Source organism: Trichoplusia ni, chromosome 7 (genome assembly GCF_003590095.1).
Source record: "Trichoplusia ni isolate ovarian cell line Hi5 chromosome 7, tn1, whole genome shotgun sequence".
Taxonomy (NCBI): Eukaryota; Metazoa; Arthropoda; class Insecta; order Lepidoptera; family Noctuidae; genus Trichoplusia; species Trichoplusia ni.
Genome location: NC_039484.1, coordinates 13,836,253 through 13,853,978, shown reverse-complemented (window position 1 = coordinate 13,853,978; position 17,726 = coordinate 13,836,253). Strand labels below are relative to the sequence as shown.

The following is a 17,726-nucleotide window of genomic DNA, read 5'->3' as shown; positions in this document are numbered from 1 at the left end:
TAACTGGTTGATATTTGACAACTTTAGTTATTCAATTAGCGTTTAAATATTCGTTAATTTGATGCCCGATGTCATTATCTCTACGCTGTCGATATAATAATGATAAACGGATTAATTATGATTTAATACATCATTAAAACTTGATATTTGACCATGTTCCGTTTGTTCATTTTTATAATGAATTTAACGGTCTTTTGTACACCACTGCATGAAATAAATGTTAGACGATAGAATTGTCTTGCATTGAAGTAGTCATGAATTGTTAAGCAGGATGTTGGGCTTTGTAATAACGGAATAATTACCGACTCTATCCTAAATCCTAATATGACAAATACTAGTATCAATTTCAAGTCATCGTATGTAAAATAATACCCAGCATTAAATGGCTATGGCAATAGGAAATGTGAATAGTCAGAGTAGGAGCTGTGGTTACGAGATGAATAGCTAATGTTGGACAGTTGAAATCCTTAATTTATGAAGCAATTCGTCCGTTATGGCTAATATAACTAACCCGTTGTCAATGACAAAATAACACCTATAGATAGTCGTATAAATGGGAGGACTTCACTTATTAGAGATGTTATTAGTGAGTTGGTTAAAGATAGACGAAATTAAAAGAAACGTAGAGTTTTTTTCTCCCAAGAAAAGTCGTATGGTAGCTCTATATAATCGAATCCACTTACATTTTTTTGCCGTAAGTTGTTTTGCACACCATATTTAAAGTCTTCTTTGTTTATTCATTACTAGCTGTTGCCCGCGACTTCGTCCCCGTGGGTAGAAGATATAAGTTATGATTTACACCTGCCCTGTTTTTTTTACATTTTTCATTGTATCTTCGCTCCTATCAGTCGCAGCGTGATGGTTTATGGCCTAAAGCCTTCCTCAATGAATGGTCTATTCAACACAAAAATAATTTTTCAATTCGGACCAGTAGTTCCTGAGATTAGCGCGTTCAAACAAACAAACAATCATACAAACAAACTCTTCATCTTTATATATTAGTAAGTATATATATAGATACGTTGACTTATAAACTGGAGAATTTAACGATTCAAACTTGACCCGGAGACCTGTACAGCGTAGGCGTGGAGCTGCCCCAATATCCCATTTCCTGTACTTACGCTCACGATACCAAGACTTTTTTCGCCCTTCATTAGACGTGGAGTGGAGATTAAACGAGAATTTCAAAGCTGTTTCCAACATGCAAACACATTCGCTAGCTTATTGATTTTTGCGACACTCGCTGTCAATCAACGATGTTTTTAATTAACGGCTCCAAGGCTTCGATTAAATTCCAGCTCGAATTCTTAAATATCGCCCTTCAACGTTTGTTCTAAATCCTTAAATTAAAAGTGTTAAATAAACCCACTTGAACTCGAATAAAACTTTCAGGCTTATTGATAAATATGTGCGAGATGTATTTGAGATAAAATCAATGAATGCTTTCAAAAATTCGATGTGTTTTTTACAGCTTTTAGAAAAAGGGAAAAGCATATTTTGCATACCTACTCGCCGGAATCCATTGACAAAATATTTCACACACGTAGCAACGAGTTTTTTATTCTTGAACACAAAGCTATACGGGTTAGCCCACAGGTAAATAACTGAACAATACGCATTCAACGTTTGTCAGTGTCGCTTGGACAGAAACAATGGAGGGAGGACACGTCGAGTGAGAAGCATTCACTTCACCGACACTCGATTAAGTATCGCTACACGAGGGAATGTGAGGCACTGTGTTCTGCAGACACAGCCGCTATAGGCAACATGTGTTAATTAATAGACAATAAAACAGTTTGAGTACGAGCTATCGTTCACTTGAAAAGAGAACACGAGACTAGTCCTTGTACGACTGTTCTTTGATAACGTAGAAACAAAAGAAAATTGAATCGAGTGTCTCTCTTCTTTGTAATGTAATACGTACGAAATCTGACAAAAAGTATCACTGACAAAGATAATTTGATGTCATAAAGAACGTTTAAATTAATGTGAATGTCTCAAAGTTAATAAGTAGTGGCGTTTAGCTTCGTTAGTGGACTTTCGGAGCGGCAATGTCATCGTCATAAACGTTTAGGTCCGACTGTCGGCACAAAGGAAAACTAATTGCAATTTTCACGACGCTCAATCAGTTTCATGACGTCAGCTGAAACACTCGTAAGGGCGAAACTTAAAGCCGTAAGTCCGCAAAGTTTGAATGTAATCCAACCTCTTTAAGATGACCTTATTTCTGTCGCTTACATTTCGGAGACTCCTTTTGGGAGATCGAGTGAGACGGGAATATTACTGAGTGTGTTCTTTAAAAAAATATAGATGTATTCTATTAATTCTCATTTGTTTTTATTTGACCTATTATTACCTATAACGTTGTTTTTCTGTTCTGAAAAGGTTTATCGGTCTTATAATTGAACATTAAATAATCAAAGTGTATTCAGTGTGCAGGAGTTCGTTCGTTTAGTCTCCGGGGCAGCAAATATACCCGTGGACTCAGACAGAATTACTGATTTATGTATCGAATTCCTATATACCCACTATATAATTCATAGAAACTATGGATGATATAGATTACACAAGAAACCTTATACTTGATACGCGAAGCAGATACTTGGGTCAAGTTTGAACATAAATTTTTTTTCAGCTGACACAAATATTGGAATTGTGTTTTAAGTTAATATTACAAAACAGACTTTAATGATACACTTTGAAAAATTGAGATTGATAAATGATATATGAGAGATAATAAAAGGAAAGTTGAAAAAAACGAATGCAAAATATTTGTCTCATAAAAAATCAGATAAACAATACAGACAACAACATTTTCGTTTTTAATACATTTATAAAATTGCCTTGTATGAGAATCTTTAACATAGTGAAGACATTCTCATTTTGCCTTCACACGATAGACGAGGTCAATCAATATAGATTTTAAGATAAAACTCCTACAGCAGTTTAATCTCCTCAAAATTATCGCGCCCTTGTATCGATACCATCTATCGATATTTTTCAAACTCCAATACCGGGTTCTGTAACAGTTTTCAAGGCCTGTAGACAAGTCATTTTAATTTGACCGCTAACGCCTTAATTTTTTTCCAATATATTGAACTGAAAGTAAGTCACATCACTTTTTGACGTTTTATGGTCCTGCGAGTGTTACATACTGATCTCTTCTCTTGCTTTGTTTTACGATTCCCTCACTAAATAATTATGTTGGTAGAAGTTTAAAAAACATTGAAGTTCCATGCACAAAGATTCCTAGTTTTGTACCAACGTATGTGATTGGATGAGCAAACATATCAATCGCGAAACTCAATAATAAGGGTTACTCTTCAAATAGCTTATATTAGGGGGCTTATCAACATTCTCAATATCAATACTGTATTATATTTATCATAGCTATGATTAGGTAAACTGCATTGCTGTATTGCCGAAGTTATGTTGTCAAGTAATGACACAACGAGCTTCTGTGCTTTATGCGTTGTGAAGAGGGTCCAAACCCATCAAGCACTTAACCTCTTTTGAGTTTATTAACACTGAATTAGAACGAATGAAAATGCTGTCGCAAACTTTAAGTGCAACTATAAATTATCCCGAATCATGGAGACTAAAACTTTATACAGTCTGTCGTCTTGCTAAGTCCAAAAGCACTATATAACGACGTGCTTGCGTTACAATACAAACTACAATAATCCAATCTCCTTTAACCATTAAATAACTGAAAAATATGCATTTTCCTTTATCTATCATATTTATATGTTCAAGATGAAAATGTATTAATCGTTTGTTGGTGTCATATTACACAAAAGAAAACCGAGAGGCTAAAATGAAGTTAAATTATTATTAGTTCGTCTATTTGTCCTAAGTATTAGTTCTAATTTGAACTATTAATTAAGAACACGGGTGCGGTCTACTGCCTGTAGCTAGCCAGTTCGAATGTAGAGCAAGGTTGATGCAACACACCTATAGTTCGCGAAAGAATATGTTAACGTAGGCCCGTGTGGGGTGGTTTATTTATTCATTGAGAACGTGATAGCTCCAAGGGCAGTCTTGTGAAATATCTGATATGTGAACGAACAAGTTAAAAATAAAAGAATTTATTTAAAATTCTAAAAATGAACTTTCAATTATTATTGTTTTGTTTGGTTTGTTTGTTATCAAAACATCCATAAGCCTCTGATCTTGTTAAAATTGTTAAAATCTTAGGAGTGGTAGTTTCCTAAAGATATTTATTTCTCCTTTTCTTAAATATAGGAGTCAACAATTTTTAAATGAATCTCACATGGAATTGGAGTGAAATAAGTAGTTTCCGACCACCTTTTATTTTTCTTAATCTAGACAGATTTTACAAATGCAGACATTTCGGTAGAATGGATCTGACCGACGCTGCACTCTCATGAAAAATGATCTGATCCATTAGGAACGCGAGATAGTACTTATCCAAAGTCTTATTTTAAAACTGTCAAGACAGTATAATCCTTTTTTGTATATATAATAAAAAAAATTATTATAATAATATTGTATATTAAGTAGTATGGAGAAAATTTCCGACTACGTAAAATTTAGCTTATATATTAATACATAGAAATAAACTGATAACCTACAAAGTACCTATTAAACAGTATTTTATTGTTGCTTATTGTAGAATAAAAACTTCCATTAAAACACCCACATTTCACCATAACACAACAAAACTTATTAAATTACTAATAATTCTTGGAAAATACAGTTGCGTTTATGGAAAGATGCATTTCTTTTGTTTTCTTTGTTATTAACTGTAGTCGGTCGTTATGTCTCGGGCTATAATTAATTTGCAGCTGGGCTATTATAATCTAAAACAACTAGAAACAAAGCTGTTATTTAAAGAAACCGTGAATGTAACTTATAATTTTAGAATAGTAAATGATGGGAAAAGCGTGAACTAAAAAGTATCACTTTTATTTTACCCATAACTGACATTATAAAGTATATTTAAAATGCAACTGAATTGAATACTTAAATGCATTGCATTTCAAAAGATCTTTATCGATGAAATACTTTCAAAATCCGAGAGTGAAAAGCAAAAATGTTGAAAAATACCAAGATGTTACGATGTTGACGCGTGGTATTCAAAAACTTCGAGTAACTTGTGAACGCGAGGTATTTCCCACGATCGGAAACTTCTATCATATTTATATATATTTGCAAGTATAAGAAATTTCCCAAAGTCACTTGCAACCTTAGAATATTTTAGAGGAATCTTGAGTGCTTTCTGAGAATGTGTATCGACACTTTTATCGAAATTATTTGAGGAATTCATGTTGAATTTTATCGAGTAAGCGTTGATATTTGAACAAGATGTTCGTGATATATTTATAAGAAATCTACAAATAAAATTTACGTATACGTTTGAGAAGTCGTGATTCTAGAATTTATATTTTATTTTCCATTCAGTTAATCTTTAGGAATTGTCATGTAGCTGGCATGTAGTATTATAAGTATCATAAGGTAATCAAAATATTAAGATGGGTGTTTCAGTTACGTATGTTTGTACCCGGTCTGCCTACCCCAAGTAGATGTGCGAAATTTGATTACATATTTTTAGAGTAAACGAAAGTGTAAAACCAGTCAACGGACGTCAGGGAGCTGAGCAAATCACTGGAATCAGCCAAAACCAGACATTTGGAAATAATCTGAGTAATAATACCATTTACCTATCTCAAAGTCAACAAAGACTAGTTACTGAATTTTGCCGAACCGTTGAAGCAGAATTAAAGGTTTTGATTGAAGTTACTTGACAGTCGTAAGACTACACATAGAACTGTCTCAGATCACGCACAAAATCATGACGCCATCGAGACAATCGTATTGTTACATCAAAGGGAACATGAAGACGTCAGAGGGCATTGTTCAACATAGTCTGACATAAGCATATTCTAGTCAGATTTAATCAAGTATAAATACTTTGTAAGTTACTTCTGTACCTATAAATAGAATTTAGGCATTTGTTTTCTTTTTCAGAACGTCTCCTTTGATCAGGAATTTTATCTTTGTCTGTTAGACTTCAACTCACTTTTCGATCGTCGTATTTAAGACAGCAGCCCATATTGCCCATCCTTTACGGCTTCTTAAGTACTCAAATTGAAAAATAAACGAAGCAACAGACTGTCACTGCGTGTACTATGTGTTTAATAAGTTTTTTTTCACTGACTTGGAAGAAAAGTAAAACTATCGGCTACACGTGTAGTCAAAGATTAATTATATTCGATATGTGATTTCTGAAACCTTCATTAGATCTTGTTACAACCCCATGAGGTTTTCTCTACAAGAAGAGTAACACAAACATCTGATTAAGTACTTTAAAAACCAAAACGAGTATTTAAATTAGATTTAAATGGAAAGTCTTATTTTAATTTCTCGATGGCTACCATTCCTATTCTTGCAACGGAACACGTTTTTTGTACGTGACGCTGTTTCCGTCGACTAAATTGTAAACTTTAACTCGGAGATATGCGGAAGACAAAGTGGAAGAAAATACCCGAAGTTTGTTATTCTCTAAAGCTGAATTCACATGTTTGCGCTTACCCAGTTTTCTTAGAATTTATGTGCTGCAATTTTTACTAGAACTCTATTTTCTGTTGCAATCTAATGCTACCTACATTTTTGATATACGAATATAACGTTTTTTGAGGAGGTTTTTTTTGTTTTCTTGTTCATTTTGGATGAAAGAAGAATATCTAGCACACTTTAAAAAATAAATCTAAAAATATTGTGACGTTTGAAGTATATTCCACTAAAAAATGTTTTACGAATACACAGGTAATTTATAATATTCAATTACTTTGTAAGTTGAGCGTCTAGATTCAAACTCCATCAAATCTCTAGAGCTCTAAGCGAGGGAGGCTAATTGCTAAGCTATTGTTTAACACCCGTTGAACTCTAGTACAAACTGGTGACCAAGACAACCAACGTTGACTTAGACGTCTAATTTGCAATATTTGTATTGAGAAATACCATTGCAACTAACTTTAACCAGAACAGATATTGCAAATGGATTTGTTTTTAAAAAGCGGGAATCACTTTTCGTATAATTATTTATTTTATTTTAAAAATAGATTTTTCAAGAGTTTTTAGTCATTCGTTTTATGATCCAGAAAGTAATTTAAAGTACTAAACTCTCAATATTTTTAACACGTAGTTCTAAAATAATGTCTAAAACAAATAAAAACACTCAAACAAACATGTATTTCTACTCTCCTCTGTACTAAATCTACATTTACCATACAAACTAATATAGGGGAAAAAATATGCAAGTTGAAATCACAGTGTAAATTCTTATGGGCCATTATGTAAATACGTTCGGGACATAAACCATAAATTGTTTTCGTATCTCCGTAAGGCAGAGCGAGTGAACGTGTATAATAAAACAACGTTATTTAGGTACATGTGTCAGATACATTAAAACTTCGACTTTATCTTTAAGATAAGTTAGAGATTAGTATAAAAAGTTTCGGGAGGAAGATTTATAATTATTTATTTAGTATGCGTTTTATCAGGGGTATCCCGACTAGTTTTGGAGCCTAGTTCTCTGTTCTTTTGCACAGTAGATTACCTAAAATATGAAAGAAAATAGCAGCAAGGCAGGTAGCTTAACCACTCTAGAAGTTTTTACTTCTTTACGAGTTGACAGCAGAACGCTATCTACTCTTAAAGAAAAAAAGAAAGCTTTCGAATTTGAAAAACATTTCTTTTTTAAGGAAAAACATATAGGTAATTAGCCATAAATTTATCTTCACGAATACCATTTCAAACAGTTGGGGTTTATAATTAATTCAATAAATTTTTGATAATATTTAAACAATAAAATTAATTTTGTTTACTTTTCATTGTAATAAAATTGTGTTTGCTTACTTTGAGTCAATGTTTGGTATGAGATTTTCCGTTTTGAACAGTATCGAGTTTGATTTTCCTTCCTGTTTAAATATTGAAAGTATTTTAATATTTATGCGGTGGCAGCGATATCATTCATATAAATTTGTTTACAATTATAAGTTGTGCGAGCATTAAACAAGAATATTATTTTGACTTTCTAAAAATTAATATTATTTTCAGGTGTGAAGTACAGAAAGAGTAGAGTAGAGTTAGAGTTGCCAAATCATTGTAAAGCAATAATTGCAGCTCCATTAAAACTGTTGTCTAATCTGTGGTCTATTTTTTCATAATTAGAAATTCTTAACTACAATTTTAAATTAAAATGCAATATGAAGAAAAACATTTCCTAATGTTCTGAACTTCCACACAATATCACGGTTTTCTTGATTTCAATTATATCATGCCGTGTTCAAAAACACCGCGTAACTTATGAGATGTTACTCAAGATGCGTATTAATTGGAAAGTTACACGACGTCTGTTATCCTAACAAAATACACATTCCAAACACTTACACACACACCCACTTGTCTGTTAAAGGAAGTGTTGTAGTCGTGACAGCGAGACAAAACGGCGCGAAACCATTTTATAAATACTTTATTTTATTTAAAAAAATAATTATTTGCAATACTTGTTATTTATCCCATTCGTCTGAATTTTAACCGATTATTCTATACCATGTCCTAAGCAGCCATGCCGTTTAAAGACTAAAAAGCGTCAATGTATCATTAGTATAGGCAATTACAAGTTGAAATACTAAAAAATATTTTTAGTCTTCACTTACTTATATCAGGTGCGACATGCCGCACACCAAACTATCCCTTTCGTATATCACGGTTATCTTCTCTAAAGGTAAACGATTTTCCTTCTATAGACTTAAACGCTTATTAGATTCAACGCCACGTCCATTGTACCGAAGCTCGGAATGCTAATTATTGAATGAACGCTCCAGCAAGACGTCGTCTGTTAGACAATGCATGAATTTGAAGCAGCTACAGGCAGGTAGAGCCTATGACGTAGGCCTACCTATATGACTCTCTATTACGTAATTGATGTATTGTAACTTACAGGTATTGTGTGAAGGGATGGCTAATTTACAAGCTGTACTGACCAATTGGTTCTATGCCAAACCGTTTATTGGTCTGTATATATATATAGGTCTTATTGTCCGTTGTCAATAACGGGAGAGTCAATTTTTAAGACCATTTTTTGATTTGATTGATTTGAGATGATTGATTCTTGTCTATTCTGGATGGCGAAACAAGTATAAAATATACAAGGAGAATGAATTATTATATTATATTAATATATTATACTGAAACTGCGAGAGTGCAACCGTGGAAGTTATTTCACAAGCTATGGGTACCTAAGCTTTAACAACTAGGTCACACTAACGTTCTAGAGATCCATAAAAATATATGTGTCAAACATAAATTACATATCTTGGTACTGTCAAGTATTTTTCATTAAAGACATTTTTGAATAATGCCTATATTTATCATTCGTCTGGGGCTATTACAATGCCGTATGCACAAACTGTACTAATCGTCAAACGCCAGCCGATTCCCATGAAATGTTTAATTTATTTCGAAAGGCACTAACATGGAAAAGCTATTATCAACCAATAGCTGATGCACTTCTCTTTAGTTTAACCGTCTATCCAATACGCCAAAAATAAAATATTGAACCTAGCTCCAATGAAAAGTATTTGTAAGTTTGTATTTTTATCGTTTTCATAACGAACGGAAAGCGAAATTGGAGCGGACCTCTTCATTACGTAATACGTAAGTAAAGTTTTTGTCTAAGTTACAAAAAAATAACTTTATAAACAACGTGGGTATTTTCCTGCTAGAACCCGTTTGCTAAGCTAAGATTTATTCAATAATTTACTGCACATAAATCTCTGATATCTTCAAGCGTATTTGCTGGAAGAAACTCGAAAACTAAGCAAGGTAAATTGTGTAGCGCAGTGCTACGATGCTACGTTTATTCGTAGCACACCTACTTCTACGTTATTTCTCAGTCAATAAATTTATTTCTCAAGATAATAATGTATTTTCTCGTAGGATAAAATATTTGCTGTAAAAAATCCTAAGAAACCATCAAATAAATAACAAATTGTCCGGTCATCTACGCCATTTTATCTCTCCTAGCAAAAGAAGTAAATCGTAGTAGATATTAAATTAGACAAGTTTTATAAAGCTTCAGAATCTCCTTTATTGTTCGTCATATTAATGTAAAAAATATTAGCTTCTTAAGCCACGCTATGTCTACATGGTTTAATTATATTATATAATACGCGGGTTCACATTATTTGAAATATAAAGTGATAATTGTCCACAGATTAAAAAAAGGAGTGACAACGATTAACAAAAATATAAAACTTATTAAACGCAGATTAGTGTTTTTCATGAATACTCCTACAGCTGATACGCTAATCTCTCAAAATATATACAATATATTAAAGGAAAACTTTATCCTATTAAAACCTCCTTTGATGTTTAGAAATCTGAAAACGGCCATCATAAATTACGCAAACTATTTAAAACTAAAGACTCTGAAAACGACTGTAGGCGTGTTTAAAGATACTCCTAAATACATTTTACTAGCCATCTTTAATCCAATCCTCAATTGGCTCGTTTTTTGTACAAACTTTCGTTCTAATATAAATTCTTTGTCATCTATCGGTAGCATTAATTCACTCTCAGGCGTCCCCTTAATTCCGAACACTACTCTATGGGCTCTTCACTTTTAACCCGAGACCCACTTGATTGACCGACGAAAACTTTTCCTTGGGCCCTACCAGCACCTACTAAACACCAACACCAAGACTTTTGCTATTGTAAAAGAGAGACAACGCTACGCCATGTAGAGCGCTCTCTTTTTTTCACATACAACAGTTCTGTTTCAAGAGTCTTATCGAAACCACTTCGTAAGTACCTATTAACATCGTGTTATTTCTCAAAGACTGTCTATCTACTTGCTAACTAGCTAGATTGGTTCGTTGGTTTTTAGACTAATAAGAGTATTGCAAACTTTCTGATGTAAAATGTTTTTAACAATGCATCTGACGTATTGATTTTATTTTTATATAATTAGTGTTTTAGTCTTCCAAACTTGGTTGTTTTCTATTTTAAGTCTTAGTTTTGTACAATTTTTAGGAAATCGTTTTGCATTTTATATGTATGTATTTTATAAATACTATTTTTAGAAATCTATGATTTGATTTTTTTATCGTTTTATGCAAAAAAAAGGTATTTTTAGAAAGTAATATTCAGTCTTCTGGCTTAATTTGTAAATTTTACAGACTAATTGAATAAAATTACATAATTTCTCGTACCTACTTAATGTGATTTTCCGATATTGTTACTAAAAACCGTACATTGTATATCAATACAACTTTTGTTAACACAGACTATATTTCATATATCTATATTTCTTTGGATATGTCAGTTTTTATTGTTTTATTGTAATATGAATCGTATGGTACATGCATTGAATTCAAACGTACTAACAAAAGCTTTTGTTCATATTTTATATTGTACTTATTTGATCATGATTTAAACAAAAGATTATTATTACAAAAGGGCATTTCGATATGAAGTCAAATAAATTTTCATCACATGTATTGAATGCATTCATCAAAAAACATGATGTTATTGGATAAATTTAATTTTGCTTCTATGTTTATTTAATGATGAAACGTTTGTGTCAATTCGTGTTCGTGTCAATCGTCAATTTTGAATTGTGTTTAAGTAGTTTAACTGATATAATTACAGATATGTGAAAAATTATATTTTAAACAAAACAAAATTATATTAGAGACTTATTAGTTAGTTTATAAAAACCGAAAAAAGGATTTTTATAACGGCGATTCTGATTTGAAAGCTTCGTTGTTTGGTCTTTATATAAGTACATTAGGAATATAATATCAAATCTGTCTTCTCTTTAACAATACATTCGCAGTAGAAAAAAAACGAAAAAAAAAACAAAATGTTTATGCTGTCAAACTAGAATTACTAAATAACGTACCAGTTTTAATACAACTATATTTTAATATGAATTCTGAGAAAAGAATAATTTAATTTATTTCTTCCATTCCGAAAGGTTATAGAATATTGATGAGGCGTAATGGCACCAATTTATTTTACTTGAAAACCTTTTATTCAGAACGTGGAAAACTATCCACGGAAACGTAATTTTATCGAATGTGTAGTTTATTTTAAAGTTTTAGTTTAGGTATAGAAGCTAAAAATCTGATTCCGAAAAAAATTTGTGTGAGTCTTAAATTATTAAAATATTTTTACTATTTTTGGTACAATTTATCAAAAAGGATGTCTATTTTAATTTTTGTGTATTAAATCTTTAATTTTGATGTAATTTTCCCGAATAAAGTTATTATCAGTATGATTAGAGCAATTCATTATTGTAATTAGATTTGTGCAGTTCCGGATTCATTTGCTAACACTTAATTATTTTGATTACAGTAACGGGTATGAACTGATTCGGGATTATCTGTTTGTTTGAATGACATAGAAGTTAAATTAAAACTTTGAGTACTGGCTAACAAAAACTGGACGGTTTATTTTAATTATATTTTCTGATAATCTATAACACCCTCGATATCAAGTCAATATTTTAATATCCTAATACTTTTTTTCAAAGATTGAAGGAAAAAGTTTTACAAACGCTTACGCTTACTTTCAAAGCGCTTTCCAAATACCAAGTTCAATCGATTTCATTATTATTTCCGCGACCCCTCTACGTTCTTGTACATGACATGAAAAAAGGGAAAAGTCGTTTTAAAAATTTGAAGCTCAAAGCTTAGAGACAAGAGACTAAAGTTGGGTTGTGACGAGGGTAACACGATAATATACTGCTGTCACAATAACTTTATAATAAGGAAACAATTATATTTGGTTCTAAAGTGACTCGAATACGCTGTGATTTTATTACTCCAATCGTCAACGACATTTTTCATGAATTGATGTTTTTTTTATTTAATTTGAAGCTTAGATACGATTGAAAAATAATTGTATATAAGCCGTAAGTAACGCATGTAGAAATATCAAAGCATTCAAATTAAAAATAAAATTAATTTATTAATAAAAATGAATTAGAAATAGTCATGGTGTAGTAACTCATGCGGCAATTCCGTTTTGTCTTTCGCATATGCAAAATTTAAAAATATTATTAAAATGTATGAACAAAAGATAAATCAGACACAACGATGCGCAAGCGCAGAATTTAAGAAGTAATTATAATCATTTTAATAAATCACCAAAATTATAATAATTATTTTGATCTAAAACGGTTGTAAATCAGGCGGAAAAGGAAAATTTCTGTTCGAAACCGCAGAAATATAAGCCTTCATAAAATGTTCAACTTAATTGTTAATGTGCGTGTCGAATAAAACTATTAAGTTGTCGATATTCAACCAAGCCGTTTTATAGCATTATAAAAGAGTTAAATAAAATAATATCTTACTAAAATTCTGACGTGTTATTAATAACGTTAATCGCGTTTAAATGGCGGTTGTTCTAAGAAAAAGAAATCGTAATCGATTTTCATTTCTTTCGATATCGATTTCGAAAGAAATTACCCTTTATAATTACTAACGCCGAGCTCCTCATTTAAATTTTATATCGATTACTTAAAAAGAATCGAAAAGCTTGAAATCCAAACCTAAAGTCAAACAATAGGTTGTAATGTGACAAAGGAGGTTAAATACTTTTTGATTTTTAAATAAGGTTAGTATCTTATTGATACACCAAGAAATCTATACAAAAATCTTCTTCGTAGAATTGAATTGGAAATGTAAATACAAAACTGAATTTCGATCTACAGTTAAGAGCGAGATCTCCATATGAAAAGAAATGTCTTCGACACCTTTTGTACTGTAAATGTCGTTTTCATGGCTGCATGAATATAAAAATATAACGACAAGAATGAATATTTCATTTAATATCCAAGGCGAAATAGTACCTAGTACTTAAAATTAAATAACATTACAGAATTGAGATTAAAAAAAAAAGAATTTCGACTCCCAAGTTTTTACCGATGAAATTTTTATGAAGATTTTCTAAATGTAGGCCGCGTTCCGTCTTAAATACGGATAAAGGCTTTATTCATAAAACTGTATGACCCGGTGCCTCCCCAAGCCTATTGTTATGCAGGCTTATTCGTTTATTATATACGACAATAGAATCGAAAGCGTCGTTATTTGCCGTCTTTTTAAATAATGACTACACCTACAGTAATTATTTAGAAAGATTGATTAATTTCTGTATTGAAAACAATTCTCGCAGGTTTATTAAAATTCTCCAAAATTTCGGATTTTTTAAACAAAGGCTCAATGAGTTACGATTTAAAGCATACGATTGCCATTGCTAATTTGGCTAAAACGATATTTATTTAGCCGTATTTATTAAATTTATTGCATTTATTGTCCCATTAAAATTTATTTAAAAGGAAAACCCATAAAATCAGGATTTTCCGATAATCTAAAACATTTCGGATGAGTTTTATTAAATTGCATTAGTTAACCGCGACTTTGTTAATGAATACTAAAATTTTAGAGTACCGCCAGAATTTTAATTTTCTTTCAAAAATATTACGAAACCAAAGACGTCCCTTTATTGTAGCAAAGCTCCGAAGCGCGCGCAAAAAAAAATCCACATCTGACTCAAAAGAGTAAAAAACGTTGCATTCGAAAATATTCACGAGATAAAATGACCTAGAGAACGCAACGGCGACCCACAGGTTGGCTGAAAAAATACTTACGTCAGTAACTGATGCGCTAAAGTCGATCGGCAGCGGGAGCGAGCGCGCGGACACGACCGGCACGGGAGAACGCCAGCGGCAAAGTGAGCCGGGATGGGCGGGGTAGCGGTGAGAGCGGCGAGAGAAGCGAGAGCGTGACGACCGGCTCGGAGGCCAGGCGCGCGACCGTCTGCCTCGACGAACCGATTCACACTGCTTATCGACCTCCCCTCGCGGGCTCCCCTATCCCGCCCGCCCAATACACCACCGCGCCCGCCTACGGCGCAACGTTGCCAAAATGTGAGGAGGCTTTAACTATTCATCTCTCATTATTCTCGACGATGCCACGATCGATGTCCACGTGATATCTATTCAGTTCCATCAGGTGGTCCCAAAGAATTACATATCAAAACTTATGGTCGTAAGTTTGGGTAATCGATCGATTTGCCGAAGTTAATCCCAAATCTTGCTAGCGTTGAAGGAGGATATCGGTCGGCAAGACCGAATTTAGGAGCGCGGGGTAAGTGGTGGTAAATTGACAGAATCTCACGACGAAGCGCTTGAATCACATCGTGCCCGTTTATTATATATCCTACATATTTCTATCATCAAACATTACATCTTATGAAACAACAGTCCTAGCTGTATCGTAATACCAAATAATAAAAATATTCTAAAAAACAAAATCATGTTATATTCCAAGAGAAACAAATGCACGATCGAATGAACTCCTTGTAAAAAGCGAGTGAGAATGTGACCCACATTCAAAAAATATCGTTCGATTAGAAGTAATTTTACCAAAGCATGAATATGTTTTATCAATGAACTAACAGCTTTGGAAGTCGGTTCTAATATGAGAAAAACACTAATGTAGTATTTAACATGGTTAAGTTTCACCATTGTTTAATTAGCAAGCCTAGGTTTCAGATAATTTGGTCCATTTTAAACTGAACAATACTTAGGCGTCACGGAGGTCGAGCTTAATTCGCAGCGGTGCGGCTGTGCTAACATTATCCTTTGGAGCTGGGTCGGCGAGACCGCAACAGGCTTGCACGTATCACTCTACTCTGCTTTAAAAGCGAAGGCTTAAAATAAAAAGACGATGCAGTGTATTTGGTTCATCAGATAGCCAATAAAAATATATTAGAAGATAAAGGGCTATAAATTTCCTAATAGGTTTTGAACTGAAGACTAAATTAATTTGTATCAAAAGTTACGTTTTAGGGTTTCAAAAGTCGAAATACATTCGGACTCACGATAGTGTGAATTCCGATGTTAAGGCTCATTATTAGTTTTAAAAAATCAATAGAAATTTATCATGCTTGGATATTTCATATGTTTAACGGTTATACTTTAAGGTAACTTGTAAGTACAGACTGTCAAACGGACAGACAGCCAATTAGTAGAACTCTGATACATTTACGACTAAAGAGGCCTTAGGGTATTGTTATTCATGATTTAATATAATTATAATAATTTATATAAATAGTTATATATAAACCGATGTCAGAGTTTGAAGAGCTTGTATTCTATATCTGACTTTTCATTCCTTTGAATTCTTATAACGTTTTAAGCTAGTAAAACTTTGTAATACGCATATTACTTAATTCGAAAAAAACATTGGTACATTCAGTAAACTTAATGCACTGGGAAAAGATAAATGTTATGGATTTCAGGCCACACTATAAAAAAATGTGTCTGTTTTCTAATTCGTCCTTTGCCCGGATCAAAAAAATTGAATCGGGATTCTTTCTTTGCTTATGATGAAAGTTGCTTACATCATTATTTTATAAAATATACAGAAAAAGCTGTTCCGGGACCTAACTATCAATAATACGGAATAAAACTTAAAAATGAAGTAATTTGACATTTTGATTATTTATTCTAAATAGCTGGTTGTTATAGAAGCCATCGATGAATATTGTTTTCCTCTACATCAAGGCAAACGAAACAGTTTCGTATTAGTTGGAAGACATTAGTAAACACAAAACAGATGTACATACAAATATTTTTTTTATAATACATACAGATCTGACTCTACTGTATCATGTAACAGTTATTTTTGTAACCAGTGAAAGATCCCACTTCCCGAACGAATAGCTTGAAAATAGAAGGAGAGCCCACTTCCCAGAAATACCTACGCAATAAAAAATTGATATACCATCAACTTTCAATCCAAACTTGGTAGCATAGCTGGAAAATCAAACAAGAGCCATGCATTCGAGACCCGACAATCATTTCACTGAAAAATATTTCTGTTTATCTAAGTCTTGTACAACGTTGTGGTTCACAGGCATTAAAATCATACACACAAAGATACCCATACTCAGATTTCATATTTATCTCGCATTGTATTAATCGACACGTAACTATAGCTATTGCAAGTAAAGTCCTTCTCACTGAAACTGATTCAGATGAAACGAGAAATATTGTCCAAGTTGTGATGATGTATCACTGTTGATACCTGAGCTGCGTGGCTCCGTAATGTATTGCAACTCGCACTATATGCCATAGAGAGTGCCGCTTGTGGGTGGATTGATATCACTTGCCGAATATAGCTTGATATTAAAATAAGTTATGGAACAAATTACGAAATGTATATTGTCTTTTTCATATTATTCCTCCCAATAAAAAAATTGCATTGAAAACAACCTTTAATAAAACGAGCATTGGTAGAATGCAGTAGTTAAATCAAGACCCTGTAGCCTATGGGTAAGGGCATCTGAATCTATAGTCAGGACAGACAATCTATAGTTGGTTGGAATGACTGATGAAGTCAGACAAAGTCTTTAACTTATTCATGGTTTTTAATTTATTGGTTAGATTTGTTGTTTCATTATTTATTACTGAATAGAAAATTTGGTTATGTTGAAACTGACTTATTTAAGGGCTCTTTACAAAAACGTTAAAGAAAAAAAATGATCGTCTTTCAATACGCCCATTCCAACCGTTTTCTAATTCCCATTTATTTATTTTATATAACAATAATATAAAAACATCATCTGTATAAGATTTAACTGTCTAGCTATCATTTCATTATTTTTATAATTCATTACTTCGTTAT

General features: G+C 32.5%; 1 protein-coding gene across 1 annotated transcript in view; it reads right to left on the bottom strand.

Moving 5' to 3' along the window:
- The window catches only part of LOC113496172 (probable cationic amino acid transporter), a 138,364-nt gene extending 123,202 nt beyond the window's left edge, over positions 1-15,162 (bottom strand). The window contains exon 1 of the mRNA XM_026875308.1: positions 14,684-15,162. The gene's annotated coding sequence lies outside the window, so the exon portion shown is untranslated. The remainder of the gene's footprint in view (positions 1-14,683) is intronic.
- Positions 15,163-17,726: the final 2,564 nt, after the last annotated feature.